This window comes from Crotalus tigris, unplaced genomic scaffold, assembly GCF_016545835.1.
Source record: "Crotalus tigris isolate CLP2741 ecotype Arizona unplaced genomic scaffold, ASM1654583v1 scf7180000017916.3911339, whole genome shotgun sequence".
NCBI classification, from domain to species: domain Eukaryota; kingdom Metazoa; phylum Chordata; class Lepidosauria; order Squamata; family Viperidae; genus Crotalus; species Crotalus tigris.
Window position 1 is genome coordinate 3,078,281 of NW_024096718.1, and position 20,212 is coordinate 3,098,492.

A 20,212-nucleotide genomic window follows, 5' to 3' on the forward strand; every position below is an offset into this window, starting at 1 on the left:
CGCTGCCCCAGCCCTGGCCCACCCCAACCTGGCTGGGCACCTTCCTGGTGCACGCACAGGAAACAGCAAGCGCTCAGGGGCTGGTGGTATGCAGCAGCAGCTGCAGCTCATTTGCCTCAGCCTACCCCTCCCAGTCTAACCCATTATGCCTGGCCATGCCCCACTTTGCCGGGCCTCTCCTTATCCGGCTCTGCTTTGCCGTGCCACGCCACGCCTTTCCTCGCTTGGGCCATGGCATTCTGTAAGCCTAGCACCCATGGCACGCCCGTCCTGTGGGATGAAAGGTGTGGAGATGGGAGTGCGCGGTGGCACAAGTCGAGCATTGGTTGGCTCCCAGTCGCCCTCTCTGCCATGTGCTAGGGCTGGAGAGAACGCAGCAGAGTCGCAGCCTGGAACTGCGGGAGCCCAGTTACCTGTGAACCTCTGTCGTGGCTGGAAAGAAAGGGTGAGGAGAACGCAGGAAGGGTTTCTGTGTGTTTGTGTGAAAGAGAGAGAGGGGGGGGAGAGAGAGAGAGAGAGAGAGCGCCAGGAGGGGAAGAGGAAGCCAAGGTGTTACAAAAAAGGGGAGCTTCCCCCTTTCTCCCCTTCTCTTTTTTTAACCTCCTCCCACTCCGTTCACGTGCAGCTAGAGGAAAAGGATAAGAAGGGAGAGAAAGCAGGGAGAGGGAGGGATGGAGGGAGGGAGAGAGACTGAGCTAGTACGGAACGAAAGTATAGAGAAGGGGCATTGTCTTACCTGAACACCTTTTCTTAGCATGATGGAGAATCCACGAATGGGTTTAGACTGTCTTCCTGCCCAATTAGACTAAGTCTGACAAAGTAGCCACGCCTCCTGCTGGGTCCTGTGCTTCCCAGACATGATGAAGGCAAAGCTATTGATAATGACAGTCCAATGTGTTGGCTCCCCTACCCCTAACACAGGCCAACGGACCTAAAGGGGTGGGTGTGGATTCTCCATCATCATGCTGAGAAAAGGCGTTCAGGTAAGACAACACCCCTTCTCCTGCATGAGGATGGAGAATCCACCAATGGGACATACCAAAGTTACCCTGTCCCTATGGGAGGGAATCGGTCTGGACCTGTGTCCCGCTTGATGGCACCACTTGCTGGAGCACTCTCCGGCCGAAGGAAACTTCCGTGGAGGCAAATCTGTCCAGCTTGTATTGCCTCACGAATGGGGAAGGTGTGGACAAATATCCCCAATGGATGCCTGTGATGCCCACGCTGCTGATGTTGCAACGCTGCGGGTGGAGTGAGCGGCGATATGGCTTGGAACTGACAGGGAATGCGACTGGTATGCTCTTGCAATGCATGCTTTGATCCACCTGCCTATCGTTGAAGACGAGACCTTCTGTCCCATGGAAGAAGATTGAAAGGAAATAAAGAGCGCTTCTGACTTCTGAAAGGCTGAAGTCTGCTTGAACGTCCAAGGTGTGCCACTGGCGCTCCAACGCGTGGGATGGGCGAGGACAAAAATTTGGAAGAATCACCTCCTGTGATCTGTGGAACAGAGACTTTACCTTCAGTATGAAGGAGGGATCCAGTCGCAGGACCACCCTGTCATTGTGAGAAACGCATAGGTCCTCTCTGACAGAGAGAGCACCAAGTTCCGAGATGCGTCTGGCCAACATGATGGCTATGAGGAAGGCTATCTTCACGGTTAAAAACCGTAGTGAACATGTCTTGATGGGCTCAAACAGTGGCAAGGTTAGGGCTTGCAAGACCCGCAGGAGTTCCCAAGAGAGATAACGATGAACCATGGGTGCCCTTGATAATGGACCACATCATTGGGTGCTGAGCCAATGGCGTTGAATTGTCACATATAAGCATCATGGATAAAGCTGCCACCCACCTGCGGATGGTATTGGTGCCAAGCCTTTGTTGAGCCCCTCCAGTAAATATTCAAGGATTTTCGGGATGGTGATGGTCGATAGATGAGGTGGTTCCTTGCGCACCAGTGGCAAAAGTTCTTCCACGAGGAGTCGTAGATCCTGTTGGTTGAGGGGCATCCTACGGCCTGAATCATGGAGATAACGCCCCCTGGATAGGACTCTCATGACAGGAGCCGCCGTTCAAGTGCCAGTCAGCTAACTGGAGCCACTGAGGGTCCGGGTGCTGAAGGGCCCTCTGAGTGCCACACGATCTGGAGGAATCCTCCACTGCAGAGAGATGGAAAGGCTCATGAGGTCAGCAAATCATGGTCATCTCAGCCAGTGTGGAGCAACTAATATCACCTCTGCCCGTTCTTGTAGTATCTTCCGGATAATGGCCTGGAGCAAAGGGAGAGGGGGAAAGGCATAGAGCAGGCCCTCGGGCCATGAACTGCGGAGGGCGTCTGCCTGCTCTGCCCCTGGAGATGGGAACCGGGAGAAAAACCTCAGGAGCTGGGCATTCGACGGGGAGGCGAAAAGGTCCAACACTGGGATTCCAAACCTCTCCGAGATCTCCCTGAATAGATCGGGATGTGGCGCCACTCTGAGTGGTCCACTATCAACCTGCTCAAGGAATCTGCCTTCTGGTTTGCCTCTCCTGAGATGTGCTCTGCTTTGAGGGAGGAGAGATTGGTTTCTGCCCAAGAACTCAGCAGTGGGCCTTGGTCATGAGGGACCTGGACTGAGTACCCCACTGCCGGTTCACATGGGCTTTCGCTATCACATTGTCTGTGAGCACCAGGACATGTTGTCTCGCCATCGTCACTGAAGTGACACAGTGCCAGATGTATGGTCTTGAGCTCCAGCCAGTTTATGTTGTGTTTGAGGTCCGATTGTGACCATCAGCCCTGAGCTAGCTGTGAGTGTAGGTGTGCCCCACAGCCAAACAAACTGGCGTCCGTCGTTAGGGTAAGTCTGGCTGGTTCCTTGAATAGGGATCCTTTGGCTACTGCTGGGGAGGTCCACCACTGAAGAGACTCTAGGGTTTGAGGGGGAAAAATTACTGTCTTGTTAGAGGAGCTGGTGCCCTGTCTCTGAAATGCGGGTAGGAACCATTGAAGGACTCTGGAGTGTAATCTGGCCCATGGCACTATCCCCATACAGGAAACCATCTTTCCTAACAGTTGGGAAAGTGTGTCCGTACTTGATTGTGCTGAGCACCCAAATATCTGTGGTGGTGGCCTTCCATTCGCGAATGAAGGTGAGTTTGCTACCTATGGGGAGGACCGTCCTGGAGTCACTTGTTTCTTCGAGCGGGGCGTTCCGATTGGCGGTCAGGTCTGGAGTGGAAAGTGTGAGGAGACTGAGCCCATTCAGATCCTGATCGAAACGGCGGCCTATGTGAATACGGGTTGGACCGCCTGTCCGCCCTTCTGTCAAGGTGGGCCAACACCTTACGCTTGTCCCTGTTTTCCATCAGGTAAAGGTTGAGCGCCTCTCCAAATAGTTGCCCGCCTCAATAGGGGGCGGTTGCCAGAAGCCACTTTGATTTTAAGTCCGCTCGCCATTGCTTGAGCCATAGGAGACTGCAAGCTGTGACGTTAGAGGCTATGGCTCTGGATGAAAATCTGGCAGCATGTAGTGATGCTTCTGCCATGTATTCGGATGTGGCCACTAACTTTCCCAGATTCTGATGAGCACAAACCTGGTCCAGAGTAATCATGGCTTGGAGCTCTTGGAGCCATAAAATGGAAGTCCTGGCAAAGAAGGAGGTGGAAGTGGATGCCTTCACCGACCATGCCGAGGCTTGGTGAGAGCTGCGTAAGGAAAACTCAGATTTTCTGTCCTCTGCTTTTAAGGCCTCAGCCATGTCTCCTGACACCATGGAAGAAGAAAAAATTGGTGTTAGTGAATCATCAACAGTTGGAACTTCCAAGAGTTCTGACAAAGCCGGGGCAACATTGAATAACTTTTTGTCCGTCCCACCCAGTGATGGGAGGGTGCCAGGAGTCCCCTATTGCTTTTGAATGGTGTTCAAGAAAAAGGGGGGACAAGGGATATGTCTTTCCGTAATCGTGGGCTTGGAGAAGAGGGGCTTTGAGTCCTGGCTGGTGGAAGGAACCAGTTGGGGTTCCTGATCAGGGGAAATCTTGGCCGAGGTAGTTGCCTTCAGTAGAAATGACTTAAACAGGCCTGGGTCGAATAGGCCAACGAAGGGAGAGGGGTCCGGAGCAGACTCATCTTCGGATAATTGGATGTCCATTGACCCGTATTCCTCTGGGCCTGAGTCTCTGTCTTAGACGAGTAATCAGACGAGACAGATTCAGGATACCCCGGGGTTTCCACCCGGTAGTGCTGAGGAGTCATGTGAGTCGATTGGACCCTGGGTGAAGAGGCCACACACTGGGGGCTTGTCCCCTGATTGAGAGGTGGGCCTTCTCCTTGTCTGGCCTCACCTACCGGGGACCAGGCCCGTTGAGCTAGGGAGCTGGATGGGGCCAGCTGGGGTTAAATATTGAACCATCATGTGGGACCTGGGGAGCATGGACCGTCTCACTGGTGTTCAGTTGTTGAGCCTTGGAGAATTGCTTCTCCATGGCTAGATATCTCCTGCTGGCTTCCTTCTCTGCTGCTTTAGATGGCTTCTTGCCAGGAACAGCTTTGGCCTTGGCCTTAAGCTTTCCTGCAGCCTCCAACTTGGAGGACTTGGGATTCCCTGAGGTGCCACGTTGTCTGCCATCGCAACTGAGATCCTTCGATGATGCTCTGAGAAGGATCTCAGGATATGGGAGCAGAGCGCTGGGTATAGTTGTGATCACAGATACTGGCAGAGCCAGTAATTGCTCTAGTCTATGGTGGACGCTGGACTGGTAGGCCTCTCTCACACCAAAATGTTCCTGATGGCTTTTTATCGATGCCTGAGAGCGCACTGATAGTGCAATGATCAGGTGGACGGGGTGGCCAAAACCACAATTTGGCGAGCACCGGTACACACGTCCCTTGTTAGTGGTAGCAGATCACCCTGGTGATAAGTGTCTGCCCTCCTTTGATGTTGTGAGGTTTAGATGTGGCAATTTAATAATACTGATTTATTTAATATTAATTTATGTAATTAATTTAATTATTAAATTTATTTGATATTGTTAATCTAATACTGGCCTGACTAGCTGAAGATCAGGCTGGCTTGGGGCAGATCATCTGATTTGGACCGAGGGCTAGTGTCTCCATTGCTAATTCTTGCCGATCAGCTGGTCTCCAGTTGAAGCGGCAAATTTGAAACTACAAAACTGTGCTGGCTGCGTGGTCCAAGATGGCAGCCATGAGCCAAAGGCGGATGCGCAAAGGAGTCCTTAGGGCTGAGGCTCAGCTGTTGAGCCTCCTCTGGCCTGAAGACTAGTGTCCCTGCTGTTGATTCTGCCGATCAGCTGGCCTCCAACTGAAGCAGCAAGTTTAAAAACAGCAAGGCTGCATCGGCCACGTGCTCCAAAGTGGCGGCCGCGTGCCAAAAACGGGAGCGCAAAAGAGTCCTTGAGTCCCCTGGCAAGCCTCCTCTGACCCAGATATATCACTCCCGTCCCTCCTGGTCTCCTGCAGGCGTTGGCTAAGAGGGGGCTAACCATGGAGTTCAAAAAGATGGCGGCCGTGATTGGCGCGCCAAAACGGGACCGCCGCTGCAGCCTGATGCTGTGCTTAGCCGGTCAATTCTCAGCTGTCTGGCCCTCAGCTGGCTTGGCAAGGGCCTCCGTTCCCTGCCGGGAACGCTGAGCCAGGGCTTTAAAATTTAATGAATTTTAAATTAAATTAAGTATAAAACTAAAATTTGGATTAAATTTAGTCCTGATCTGGTTGGGAATAGGAGACCCTGGGCGTTGGGGCAGCGCTTATCCCAGCGCTGGAATTAAGGAAGAGAATCCACGAAGGGGAAAAAAAGAAAGTTACAACCTGTCCAGAAGTCTGATAAGGGAGCCAACCACAATCGTGTCCTACTGGGCTGAAGACTAAGTCATGTCTGGGAAGCACAGGACCCAGCAGGAGGCATAGCTACTTTGTCAGACTTCGTCTAATTGGGCAGGAAGACAGTCTAAACCCATTCATGGATTCTCCATCCTCATGCTGGAGAACTGGGATCATTGCAGAGTAAGCAAACTTACAAAGAGGGGATCTCTCTGTCTGTCTCTCTCTCACCCACAAATGTGCTGCATCAGGGAGATGGTGTGCAGACAGGCAAGAGCAACCTTTGTGGTCTATTCTTGCCGCCTTGCCTCCCTAAAATCCAGGCAATAATAGAAGTCTTTGGATTGAATGGGAAGTTAAGAGGAATTGGTGTCAGTTGAAATTCAAAGGCTGAGTCAACTCCCTCCCCCCAATTATTTTGTCAGAGATGTGGAAAGTGTTTCTTGCTCCTACTTCCCCTCATCAGCTCTTTTATCATTTAATCCAGCCTTACCCAAACTAATGTCTTTTGGGTGTCATGGACCACAGTTCCCATCATCCTGTAGCTATGCTGGCTAGAAATGCAATGCTTTCTCTGCAGTATGCACCTAGGAGGCAGTAAGTCTATGGGATTTAGATGTATTTAACATTTGTTTCTTCTGCCTAATTTATTAAATCAACATCTAATTCAAAATTAAGTTTCTGAGAAATCCAGGGTAGTTTACAAGAACACTCTCAAAGACAGCTGATGTAAAGCATCACTAGCACTGCTTAAAACAATAGTTTATTTTAAGTGTGTATTTTAAGAAAGAAAAATAATAGTAGTAATTTACTTAGTGCTGTTTGACCATAAAATGTGTTGTTGTTCTACATATGCTTGGCTGAACAGTGTGTTTGGAGTTGCCTCTAAATGGGTGAGGGATGCACTGTTCAAATTTTCCTTGGGAGAAAGTTCTATAATTGGGGTGCTCTGAGAAGGCTCTGCTGGTGGCCACTGTTCTATAAACCAAACCAGGGGGACCATCTGTTCTGAATAGATGGTAAACAAAGATGATTAGGGGGCTGGAGGCTAAAACATATGACAAATGTTTGTAGGAACTGGGTATGTCTAGCTTAGTGAAAAGGACTAGGAGTGGTGACATGATAGCAGTGTTCCAATATTTGATGGGCTGCCACAGAGAGGAAGGGGTCAACCTATTTTCCAAAGCATCGGAAGGCAATAATAGATGGAAACTAATCAAGAAGAAAACCAGCATAGAACTAAGGACTTGTGAAAACAATTAACCAGTGAAAAGGCTTGCCTTCAGAAGTTGTGGATGCTCCATCACTGGAGGCTTTTAAATAGAAATTGAATATTCCATTGTCTGGAATGGTATAGGTCCCCTGCTTGAGCAGGGGCTTGGACTAAAGACCTCAAAGGTCTCTTCCAACTCTTTTATTCTTTGAGAGAAGCGCTATCAACCTCTCCCCTTCCTCTCCTCCCTTCCTGGACACAGAGAGAGGGAAGGGGGAAGGAAGGAAGGAGGGGAGGGAAACAGGAAGAAAGGGAAGGAAAGAAGATAAGAATGAAAAGGAGGGAGGCAGGGAAGGAGGGGAGGGAGGAGAGAAGGAAGGAAGGAAGGAAGGAAGGAAGGAAGGAAGGAAGGAAGGAAGGAGATTGGAATAAGAGGGAGGGAAGGTCTGAGGAAAGTCCTGCCTTACCACTTGACCACCAGCAGCCATGCTGCCCTTTCGCCATCCCCTGGTGGTCTCCCATCCTATTGCTGCGGATGCTTTGGTTACAAAGCCAGGTCTCCTCGCATGGAGGAGTGGGCCTTCCTCTGACCCACGCACTTTGCCCTCCTGCACCCACCATGAGCAACCTGGCCATGGAGAGCGAGCACAGCAGCAGCAGCAGTCTTGAGGAGGAGGTAAGCACAGCTGGGCATCCCCTCGGGGAAGTGCGGCTAGGCTAGGCAGGGCTGTGAGGTCCTGGTGCCATAGGAGCTCAAGGGTTGAGCTGAGCGCTATACCTCCGCTATCCAGGGCTCCGGGCAGTCCATGCCACCATCCAGGGGCCCCCTGCACGGCCTGAGGCTCAGTGAGGCTCCTCCAGTGGACCATGCCCCGGTGCTCGACCCAGTCCCACCCTTCTGCCAGAGACCCTTGGATCTGTCCCATTCCTGCCAAGCCCTGCACAGTGCCCGACGCAAGTGACGTTGAGCTGGCCACGCTCACCCAGTAGACCACGCTCATGCCAGCCATGCCCACCCAGCCCCCAGAGGGCAACTACAATGCTGATGCGGCCCTCAATGAAATTGAGTTTGACACCCCTGTTCTAGACCTTTCTTAGGCGTTGAGCCAGTCATTCTCTGTTTTCATCTTAGCTTCAGAGAAAATCATAGTGCTGTAAATATTGTGACATACAGAATAGCATTATGTAATACAGTTATAGTATGGTAAGAATATTAGAGCATTAAACATGGTGGAATTATATTTAAGACACTGTAATAAGAAGTATTTAGGGGGGAAGTGTTCCGAGTTATCTCTAGCTGCTATATGATCTGAACAAGGTCATGCAATTAAACTAAACAAGGTATGTTATTTTAAAAGAATTTCGAATTGACGCATTTAATTGATTTTGCTAACAGGTTGTAAAACCTTTATATTCCTCTGAAAGAAATTACAATTCATCCATTTTATACTGATTTCCTCAAGATATAAATACAAAACATAAAGTTTAATGTAAATCAGTATGTTAGATTTACAATTTTAGGAGGGAAAATCCCATGATTAGGATAAGTAGAAATGTTACTAAAAATAAAAATGCCAATTTTATAATGCTCTTTTACAAACACATGGTTTGGCTCAGGGCCTAGGTGGGCTGTGGATGTGACCTTGCGGAGCAAGGTGACAAAGAAAGAAGGATTGAAGAGACCACTGAACGAGGGGGCTTCTGGAGTAGGATCCTCCTCCTCAGACATTGGAATCCCCTGTTCGGTGTCATGTGCCTGAAGGGAAGAAACCTCAGAGCAGGTGGACCCAGACGGGGAAGATGGAGCATAATAGGTCTGCGGGACCGAGTGGTGTGCAGTAGGAGGAGGGACAGTCCCTGAACCGGTAGCTTGCGCCCTGGCATCGAGAGCGCGGTCTACTGCTTATGCTATCAATATGGCGAGGTGGTCCTCCATAGGGAGGAGAATGGGCTCGCTTGGTCGGAGGCTGGCCGCAGTGGAGGTGAATGTCGCCTCTGATATTCCATGAGGAACCCGTGAAGCCGTGGTTTGGGAAACCGACAGAATTCTGCCACTTCCACTCCGCGCTGGAGACTGTAATGAATCCCCCGTTAACCATATACCCAGGGGGGAGGTTGGGGGACCTAAAGGTAGTTCCAAGGCCAACTCCTCCACTTGGGAGGCCTCTGTCCTGGCCCTCTTCTGTGCCTTTGAAAACTCTTTTTCCAGGGCTTGGTGTCTCCGGCTGGCCTGCTTTTCTGACCTCTTTGAAGCCTTGGTGATAGTTTTGTCCCTGCTTTTAGCCATAGGCTTGTCAGCGTTCACCAGGCCAGGAGAGATAGGATTCAAAGGAGTCACAGAGGATGGTAGAGTGCCCTTTGAGGTTGACATAGACTCCTCCATTCTCTGATACTGCAGGGACACGATAGGGGGCCCCTGAGATGCAGAGAGAATTAAACACTGGATAAGAACAGGCGCACTAATGGGGACGCCTGGAATTCAGGTAAGTCAGCAGCGTGGATAAGAACAGATGTACGATGGGGGACGCCTGGAATCTGGAAAGGGCTGTTATGGGTAAGCACAGGCACACGATGGGGTACGCCTGGAACCCAGATAAATCTGTGAATGATTTGGAGATTTCTAATCCAATGAGTCAGTGTCAGCAGAGCGGCCAGGAGACACCAAGCTTGAACAACCCCTAAAGGGCAGTGAAAACAACTAGGCCAACAGTTTATCATATATAATAATTTTTATTTATTTATTGTTATTACTATTATTTATTTATCTATTTCACAAAATAATAATAATCATCATCATCATCATCCCTGTGTAACTCCGAGTGGGTCTCAACAAGGAGCACCTGGGAAATTATCCGGATTAAATGTGAAACTGAAACTAAATCAGGATGGCAGCCGTTCCCAGGTTGACGGCCTGTTTAGTGACGGTAAACCTGAGTGCTCCCTTGTAGCATGTCTATCCAATTCCACCAGTTTTAATTTAATCCTCTTGTGATGACTATGTAAATTTAGTGTGGAGGAAGAGGGAGCCCCTTCCTCCAACTCAATAACTAGAATTCCACCAAAATTTGGGACGTGGTCCAAGATGGCCGCCGCGCATGAAAAATGGGCGCCTGCCTCGTTTCGGGAGGCTTCGTGGGAGGAGAATCGCTTGGCGCAAGAGCGCTCCTGCCTTGCGATCAATGTCTCCCAAAATGCAGGAAATTCAGTGAAATTGAGCTGGCTGCCTCCCTCCTATGCCGCCTACCAGCTGATTGGCGGCAGCAGCTGGGCATGCAAATGCGCCTGCGGCCCGAGAGGAATGGAACGAAGAGAACAAGCCACCGAGACAAAGAAAGGAATTCCGGCTTGAATAAGTTTCAGAGCTGCAGCCGCAGCTCCCAAAATAGCAAGGTTCTCTAAGGATTGCCTCGAGCAAAGGGGAAAGGAAATCCCCCCACCTACTTTGCAATAAATCACCAGAGCTGCAAGCACTCTCAAATCCCAAGGGAGACCGATCTGAGGCCAGTTTAGAAATTAACCCCTAATGCACCGGAGCCTTCTTAATTCTGGGGCCCTTGGGTAAGAATTATTTCTCAGTTTGGAAGGAGGAAGGAAAGGAAAATGGAGTTCCCTCCTGGGAATTCAGTTTCTGTTCCCCCCCCCTCCTGAATTTTTGGGATTTAGGATGTTCCTGAACAGATTAATTAATAATAGGAAACACAATTCTATACTAAGTACAGCCTAGCTCAGCAACTGTGAGAAAAATCCACCAATGGAGACTGTGTACTTGCCTAAGAGCCAAATCTGCACGTCTGTCCAATGGACGAGATCAAGTCAAGAATGGGATCTCTATGGTCCAGGGCGGGCGTGGCAACTTTGGCTGACTTGATCTGATTGGGCAGGAATACAGTCTAAACCCATTGGTGGATTCTCCATCTCCAGTGCTGGAGAACTGGTAAAATAATGAATATTTGACAGAGCTCAGCCTCAATCTTATCTTACACTTCTAAGTATTAATTGCAATGGAACAGTAAAAAAATATGACTCCATCTCCTCCTTTTGAGCATATGAGAAGCGCATGGGTGGCCACTGTGAAACAAAGTGGTGGGCTTAAAATAGGTCTTGGCTGCATCTAATGCAGCTATTCTTATGTACTTCATTTATAAAACAGTCACATTCAAAACCACAAATAAACAAAAACTCAGGAACTGAAAAATTATTCAATGAGAAAATATTACAAAAATGTTATATCTTTTGTAACATTTTCCTTCTGTTCATCCTTATGTTTGAAAATTTAAGCTGTGTTTCTAAAATCTGCCTATTCCTTATTTTGAAAAAAAAAATGCTAAAATATACTAATTACTGTAGAACCACCAGAAAAATATGAGCATCAGCAAAAAATATCTGGAGGAATCTTATCACTTATTTTGCAAAATTCAAGAGACCAGGATTTTTTATTTTTTTAAAGTTTTTATTGAGTACAAAGGAAAAAAGGATTAAAAACATTGAACATGGTAAATCATCTTTGACTGACATCTCAGTCCATATTGTACATTAATTACATATATCTATATACAACTGTACATTTTTGGCCTCTATCTTATCTCTTTGCTGTGACCTCCAATTTTTTTCCTTCCATCTATAAAATTTATTCCATATTCGATAAAATTCTGTTTCTTCCTGATTTTTTAATCTTTTAGTTATCCTATCTAGTTCTGCGCAATACATAATTTTCTTTATTAGTACTTCCCCACTCAGTACTTCCATTGCTTTCCACTTCTGAGCAAATAGTATCCTTGCCCCGTAACCATGTGAATAATTAGGTATGTGTCCTCTTTATTTACATTTTTCTCTAGTATTCCTAACAGTAATGTCTCAGGTTTGTATTGAATGTTTTGCCTAGTCATTTCTATTGCCCAATCCCAGACCATACACCAGTACATCTGTGCTTCTCTACATGTCCACCATACATGAAAAAGGTGCCCTTTTCTTTTTTACACTTCCAACACATAGGTGAGTATCCGTTATACATTTTGGCTAATCTGGCCGGAGGGAGATGCCATCTGTAAACCATCTTATACAGGTTTTCTTTATATGAAGTCGCCAATGTGATTTTGTTATTCGCTCCCATACTTGCTGCCATTGATCCATATTTATATTGTATCCTATATCTATAGCCCATGTCACCATTGTTTCTTTAACCTGCTCCTCATATAGCTTATATTCCAACAGGTATTTATAAATATTCTTTGTTTTCTCCGGGCCTAGCAATATTTTATCTAACCCCGTATCTTGTCTGTTAATACCCCATTCTTGCTTATCCTTCATGTATCTGGAGATAAGAACACCACTCCATGTCTATTCCTGTTTTAGTTCTTGTTTTTGTTTTAAATAACCTTCTTCTGTCAAGATGTCTATATATATAATAGCCTTGTCTTTCCTATACACATTGGGATAAGTGACTGCCTTCAATGGCGATAGCCATGTGTAATATTGACATTTGACTATATTCCAGCTTTTTATTAATTCTTGCCAAACCTTATGTCTTAAAAAATATTGGTAGTTTCTGCTTTTTCCCGTCCATATGTGAGCATGCCAACCCTGCTGAAGGTCATAACCCTCTAAATGTAAACATCTTTTATTTTCTAAGGTTATCCGGTCTCTAATCCCTGTCAGGGACACTGCTTGGTAATATAGCTCCCAATCTGGGAAACCTAAACCTCCCCTCTCTTTGGCATCCTGTAATGCCTTTAATTTTATTCTTGCCTTCTTACCGGAGAGACCAGGATGTTTTATGATAGGAGGAAGACTCAGCTTGCTTCTGAAGTACAAGGTTGACTGTGATTCTATTATCTTAATATATCAAAAACAATGGAAGAGGGGAAAAATGAAGAGCTATATAGGAGGATCCACAGAACAAATGTTATGTGTATCTATGTTACAAAAGCCCTTCAAAATTTACTGGTTTGTGCTAATCTGTATAATGGAAAGCTAGCAATTTATCATAACTTCAAACTAACAAAATGTTCTAAAAGGGGCGTTGTCTTACCTGAACGCCTTTTCTCAGCATGGAGACGTAGAATCCACCAATGGGTTAACTCTGCCTTCCTGCGCAATAGACTGGGTCAGCTAACTTGCCACGCCTGTCCAGGGGTAGCCACTCCCCCATTCTTGACGAAGGCGAAGCAACTGACTACAATTTGACGTGATGGCTCCCAGTTTTCTAATATGAACTTTAATGATTTTAAGGGTGGGAGCGGATTTTACGTCTCTGTGCTGAGAAAAGGCATTCACATAAGACAACACCCCTTCTCCAGCACTGGAGACGTAGAATCCACCAATGGGACATACCAAAGCCTCACTGTCCCAATGGGTGGGAGACAGAAGAGGATGAAGTTGTGTTTGTGGAGATTACCTGTTGCAGGACCCTCCTTCCGAAGGAGGCGTCCGCGGAGGCGAAACGGTCTATCTTGTAATGTCGGATGAAAGAGGAGGGCAAAGACCATGTCACCGCCCTGCAAACCTCCTCGATAGAGGGCTGTGTGGCCCACGCCGCGGAGGTCGCAGCGCTGCAAGTGGAATGTGCTGTGATTTGTCCTGGTGTTGGTAGAGAAAGCAATTGATACGCTTCCGCAACACAATTCTGATCCACCTGCCTATGGTTGAGGCGGAACCTTCTGTCCACTAGAGGTGTGGTGAAACGAAATGAAGAGGGTTTCTGATTTGCATAAAGGTGCCGTTCGCCTGATGTGTCTGGACATCCAGTGTGTGCCACTGTCATTCCAGGGAATGAGACGGGTTGGCACAGAAGTCCGGTAGGACGATTTCTTGGGCCCTATGGAAGAGGGTATTAGCCTTGGGGATAAAGGTTGGGTCCAATCGGAGGACTACCCGGTCTTGATGGAAGATGCAGAGATCCTCCCTGACCGACAGGGCCGCGAGCTCAGAAATGCGTCTGTCCGAGGTTATGACGACCAGAAAAGTAACTTTGAGGGATAGGGCCCTCAGAGTGCAAGATTTGATGGGTTCGAATGGTGCCTTGGTGAGAACCCGAAGGACCCGTGGTAGTTCCCATGAGGGATACCTGTGGACCACGGGTGGTTTTTCCTGGGACGCGCCCTTTAGGAAGGCACGAATCCTGGGGTGCTGTGCCAGGGGAACTGTATTGGCACAGGTGAGTAGAGTGGATAACGCCGCTACCTACCTGCGAATGGTATTTGGTGCTAGGCCCCTGTCCAGGCCGTCGAGCAAGTAGTCTAGTATATTAGGAACTTTAGGCCCAAGACATCGAGTGTCCACTTCTTGCACCAGTTGCAGAAATTTCTCCATGTGGAGTCATAAATGCGGTTGGTTGCCAGTCGGCAGGATGCTTGGAACATAGAGATTACTCTTGGCAAGTACGGCTCCCCGCTCAAGATTTGGCATTCAAGTGCCAGGCAGCTAACTGCAGCCATTGGGGTTCTGGGTGTTGTAGATCCCCCTGGCTGAGTGACACCTGGTCCGGTGGTATCCTCCATGGCGGGGACCCAGACAGATTCACCAGGTCCGCGAACCATGGTTTTTGTGGCCAATGTGGGGCTACGAGTATGCCCGTTCCTTCAATGTCTTGCGGATGGTTCCGGGATCAGCGGAAGAGGAGGAAACGCGTAAAGTAGTTCCCTTGGCCATGGGCAATGTAGGGTGTCTGTTTCCTCCATCCCCGACGATGGGAACCTTGAGAAGAACCTTGGGAGTTGGGCATTTGTCGGGGATGCAAACAGGTCTACAACTGGTCACCCGAAGCTCTGTGTTATCTCCGCGAAGAGGTCCAGGTGCAGACCCCATTCGGTGTGATCCACAGTCAACCTGCTTAGGAAGTCCGCTTGTCTGTTTGCCTCCCCGAGATATGCTCGGCCCTGATGGAGGTGAGGTTTTCCTCTGCCTAGTCTTCCAGTGCTTAGGCCTCTATCATGAGAGCCCTGGATTGGGTTCCCCCCTGCCTGTTCAGGTGTGCCTTTGCAGACACGTCTGTGAGGACTACTATGTGTTGTCCCGCTACCCCGTTGTGTAAATGTCGGAGAGCTAGTTGATGTTGTGTTCTAGATCCCTCCGGGATCATTGGCTCTTACCCACATGGCGTCCGTCGTGTGAGACGGTTGGGTTCCTTGAAGTGTGATCCTCTGGATAGTGCTGGTGAGGACCACCACTTGAGGTACTGTAATGTTTCTGGAGGGACCATTACCCTTCTGTTGGAGAAGCTGAGTTTCAGCCTCCGGAATGGAAGGAGGAACCATTGAAGACTCCTGGAATGTAGTCTCGCCCAGGGCACTATTGCTATGCATGATACCATCTTCCCCAGCAGCTGGGAGAGTACGACCAGGGGAACTGTTCGTTCCCTCATACTCTGAGAACTAGGGACGCAATGTTCCTGTTACAGGTAGACCTGCCCCAAGTGTGTCTATGATTGCGCCTAGGATTAATATGTGGGTGGCTGGGAAGGTCTGACTCCTTTGGAAGTTGACCGTGAATCCGTGTTCCTGGAGGACTCTGATTGTCAATGCTAGGTCCGATTGTGCTACTTCTGGGGACGGTGATTGGATGAGAATGTCGTCCAGGTAGCACTGAATGCGCACCGGTATCATTTGCAGATGCGCACCAAGTACTACCAGGATCTTGGTGAAGACTCTTGGGGCTGACGAGAAGCCGAATTGTAATGCCCTGTACTGGAAGTGGTGTCCCGCGTAGCAGAACCTGAGGAACCGACGGTGACTGTGGGCAATGGGAATGTGGAAGTATGCTTCCATGAGATCTATGGATGACAGGAGGTCACCGTGTCGTATGCTGCCCAAGATGGAGTGGAGGGTTTGCATTTTGAACTTTCGATGGGCGATATGATGGTTCAGACCCTTGAGGTCTAGGATTGCCCTCCATCCCCCTGAGGACTTGGGAACCACGAATAGAATGGAGTAGAATCCCCGTCCCTGGTTTCCAACTGGAACCTGTTCTATGGCTTTTATTTCTAGGAGGTGTCGAATGGCCTCTTGCATGAGATTGCTTTTGGTGGGGACCCTTGGCTGAGGGCAAGGGACAAAACGTTCTGGAGGATTGGACACGAACTCCAGGAACAAACTGAGACATATGGTTTGCCGGACCCAGGCGTCCATAGTGGTGGCTTCCCACTGGAGAGTGAAACTTGCCAGTCTGCCACCTATGGGGAGGGTTGTTAGGGAGTCATTTGAACCTTCTGAAGGGACAGCCTCCTCCTCGAAAGGGCCGTTTGCTCTGGTTTTGGTGTCTGGACTTGGGTCCGGACATGTCCGGTTGATGGTCTTGCCTGGGAGTGAAAGGAGTGTAAGGCCGGGATGGCTGGGAGGGGTGAGAGAAGCCCGAGCCCGTTCCTGACCGAAAGGACTGCCTGCAGGCATATGGGGTTGAACGCCTGTCAGCCCACCAGGTGTGGGGAAAGTGCCTGGAGATGCCTATTGTTTCTTAACGGTACTCCGGAAGAGTGTCGGATAGGGAACGTGGTGTTGGGCTATAACGGATTCTAAGAACAATGCGTCTGAACCGGGCAGTGGTTCAGATTGAGGGGTATGGTCCGGGCCAATGTTTGCCGTTGAGCTGGCTCTGCGTAAGAGGTAGGAAAAGGTTGGGGTTGAATACCTCTCCGAATGGAGGAGGGTCTGGGGGAAGAGTCCTCCTCCTCCCACCATGACATGTCATGCTGATCATCCTCCGTAGGGGAGGACTCCCTGCAGCGGAAGGACCGTGACGGGGAGGAGGAGCTCTGGAACATGGCTTCCCCTGATTGGGGCCTGGGTGGGGCCCTGTCCATCACAGGCTCAGTTCTCGGTCCGTGGTTAGATCTAGCCGCCATCATTCTGTGGAACATCTGCTCAATTAGAGCTTGAATACGGTCCTCATAGGGGTTGATCTCGGGTTCCGCCCCGGAGTCCTGCTGCTGTGAGAACGTGGCCTCAGGTGCAGGTTCTGTTATCCCTACTGTAGGAGAGCCCCTCTCTGGTGCCTGGGGGAACCCCTCTGGGAACTAAACTCCATGGGTAGAAGGTCCTAAGGGAACATCAAAGGATATTTCCTCTATTTGTTCCGCCTTTGCCTTGGCTTGTTTTTGTGCCTTGGAGAATTTCCTCTCCAGGGCCTGGTGTCTTCTGCTAGCCTGTTTCTCAGCCAACTTGGAAGGTTTTCTTCCAGAAATGGACTTAGCCTTTTCTTTGATCCTGTCTGCCACCTCCTGTTTGGAGGATTTTTGTCTTTTGCGGTTGGTGGGAGGGGAGGTGATGCTCAGGGATTGAGACACCATGGGCTCCTCCATCCTGGTTGAGCTATCTCAGTTACTCGAGAGGGAATTCTGGCAGGGGATCAGTTGGTGAGGTGGCAAGCAAGGATAGCAGGGAGTGGTCTTCCCGCTCTACTGACCGACAAAGAGACTGCTGTTTTCCCACCCCTTTGGGGTCCGGTCCTTCTTGCGTCCAACCGGTTGTAGTGGGTGGTTCTGAGATACTGGGGGGGTATAGTCAGGGTACAGCACACCAGGGTTGGGCCTCAAGCCTTTCTTTACTTACTTACTTACTTAATTAATTTTATTTGTTTCTGTTGGAGCCCCAGCTGATTCCGTGTAAAAACGAATCCCGTTGTGGAATCAAGAATGGTAATGGAAGGGTGGTAGGGGGAGGTCGCTGTCTGAGTGTGCCCACAATTGAGTTTCTCTCCTTCCCCTATCCGGTGAGGAGAAAGAAACCGAAGAGACCAGGCAAGGCAAATAGAAGAAAAGGAACAGAATTAGACTGTTCCCTCTGTGCCTAGGTCTTCACATGTTCACAACCTGTAATCTCTCTCTCTCTTGGTAAGAGGGTACAAAAATGGCAGCCGGGAGCTGCCGGACGCCTGGAGATGAGGGAGATGGAAGCACGCCTACGATCTGCGCTTCCTGTCTCTTGGCGGGAAATTCAATAAGGAAATGAAGACGGAAGTCCCCTCTGGAACCTCCATGCGTCCTGGTGTCCCAAAATGGCAACCTGTGCAGGAGAGCTAGCGCGGTCCCCCGGTGCTTTGAAGCCCAAACTGCCTTGGCGTCTATTGCCCTGATGCCTCAGCCAGCGTTTTCGCCACGGCCAGAGCTGGCGCTCCATCAACTCTCTTGCTTGGGGCCGAAGAGAGACCAATGGGGATATCCCCCCTCTGGAATGGTGTGGGAAGTTTCAGCTGCAGCGTAGAGCCGCGACCGGTGCTCAGCTGATTCTCCCTACTTGCGAGCGTAAGAAGAACAACTGGGGAAAAAAACCCCGCTCCCCTCCGGAGATGCGGAAAGACTCAGCTGCAGCGCTCATCTAACGCTATGCTGGGGATTCCCCTTTGAAAACCAATCGTAGGAGAGGCTGTTTAGGAATGATGAGCCTGAGAGCGTCCTTAGGACCCCGGCTGCAGTTATCTCTGGTCAGCTGAACCCCAGGTCTGGGGAGGGAAGTCACCCCCTACCCCAGGCCTTCCACAAGCTAATCCTCCCGGTGCTGGGTTCAGCGCTGTTAGGGTAGTTGTGATAGAAATAATGGAATCCACCAATATTTTATCTCTATTACCTGCCTTAGACCGGGAGCCAATCTATCATGTCCGTCTGGGCTGAGACCGAGTCAAGAATGGGGGAGTGGCTACCCCTGGACGGGCATGACAAGTTAGCTGACCCGGTCTATTGGGCAGTAAGGCAGAGTTAACCCATTGGTGGATTCTACGTCTCCAGTGCTGGAGAACAACAGAGTCCTTCATTGCTGAATACAGTATACCTACAACTATCTCTAAAAGATGCTACGATTACAAAGCTACATTTGTCATAAATAAATAAATATATATTACTGGCCTTGAAAACTTTTTACAGCAGAAAGTATTGGAGGGATGTGCATTATCTTAGAGCAGCGGTTCTCAACCTGTGGGTCGCAACCCCTTTGGGGGTCAAACAACCCTTTCACAGGGGTCGCCTAAGACTATCGGAAAACACATATTTCCAATGGTCTTAGGAATCGATTGCCGTGGCTCGAGCCCGATTTTTGAAAAGCACTCAAATCAAAGGTGGCGACGTCACGAAAGCAAAGGTGGCGGGGGCTGGGAGAGGAAGAGTCAGCGAGCCCCAGCCAGCGAGTAAGCCGAGCCAGCCAGACGGGCTGAAAAAAAAGAGGCAGGGTCCCCCGAACCCCGATTTTTTCTCCCTCCCCTCCTTTCCTTTGCAACTTGCAAAGGAAAGGGACCCCCAGACTGAAGCCGGGGAAGGCTGAAGAGCTTTGCACGGGGTCCTGATTCCCCTTTGCTTCACTACCAGCACTGCCGCCAGACCAGCCAGTTGCTGGGGAGAATTTCCCTTTTTTCCCTTCCCTCTTTTTTTAGTGCAGAAAAAGTCCTAGTCTCTTTTTTTTTCTTTCCCTCTTCTCGGCTTTTTAAAAATAGCAGCCGGGGGATCTTCAAGCCAATAGTTGTTGCTGGGGCATTTAAAAAAAAAAGTCCTTCCCAGGCGGGAAATCTTTCTGCGCTTCTTCGGCTTTTCTGAGCCAGGGGAGGGGAGAGCTGATTGGGGGGGGGGGTCCTAGGAAGAAGGGAAAGACTCATCAGAGAGGTTCAGCTGCTTTTCTTGCAGCCGGCAAGGAAAAAGCCCCGGAGGATCGGGTGTCCGGGTTTTTCAATCCCTTATTAAATAGGCAAAGGCTTGGCCATTTAATAGTTTGCTCAAACTTTTTAACCTCCCGGATTTATTACCTTCAAATATCAATGAATAAATGGCATATTAAAAAAAAAGAAAGAAGTAAATCATAAGAGCCCGTTTAGGAACGCGAGAGAAATAATATTCAAGAGAAGATCGGGTGAATTTGATGCCCCCTAACAGAAGGTGGGGGGAGAAAAGTTGGAAAGCGACTTGTTTTATTTGCTCAAAATGCTTTTCAAAGGCTCCAAAGAAAGAAGGGGGAAAAAAGAGATGTAGAGGCCTAGGACGGCTTTGCAGAAAGAAAATCTGATCACCTATATGCCATCGCCCTTAGTTACAGCCCTTAGTTACACATCTACAGGAAGCAGACAGAAGGTGCAGATCTGGTGATTTTGATTGACAGCTCCTCGCATTGTTGGGCAGCTTTAATAAAATTTATCCCCGGCCCCTCCAATACGCAAAAGAGGGGAGGGGGGGTTGTCAAAAGAAGGAAGCATACCCAGACTTCTG

The 20,212-nt window shown here is 49.1% G+C and overlaps 1 protein-coding gene across 6 annotated transcripts in view; it reads right to left on the reverse strand.

Annotated features, from left to right (window-relative positions):
• Positions 1-20,212, reverse strand: part of CNOT2 (CCR4-NOT transcription complex subunit 2) — a 116,338-nt gene that overhangs the window by 79,464 nt on the left and 16,662 nt on the right. The gene's annotated exons all lie outside the window — the stretch shown is intronic.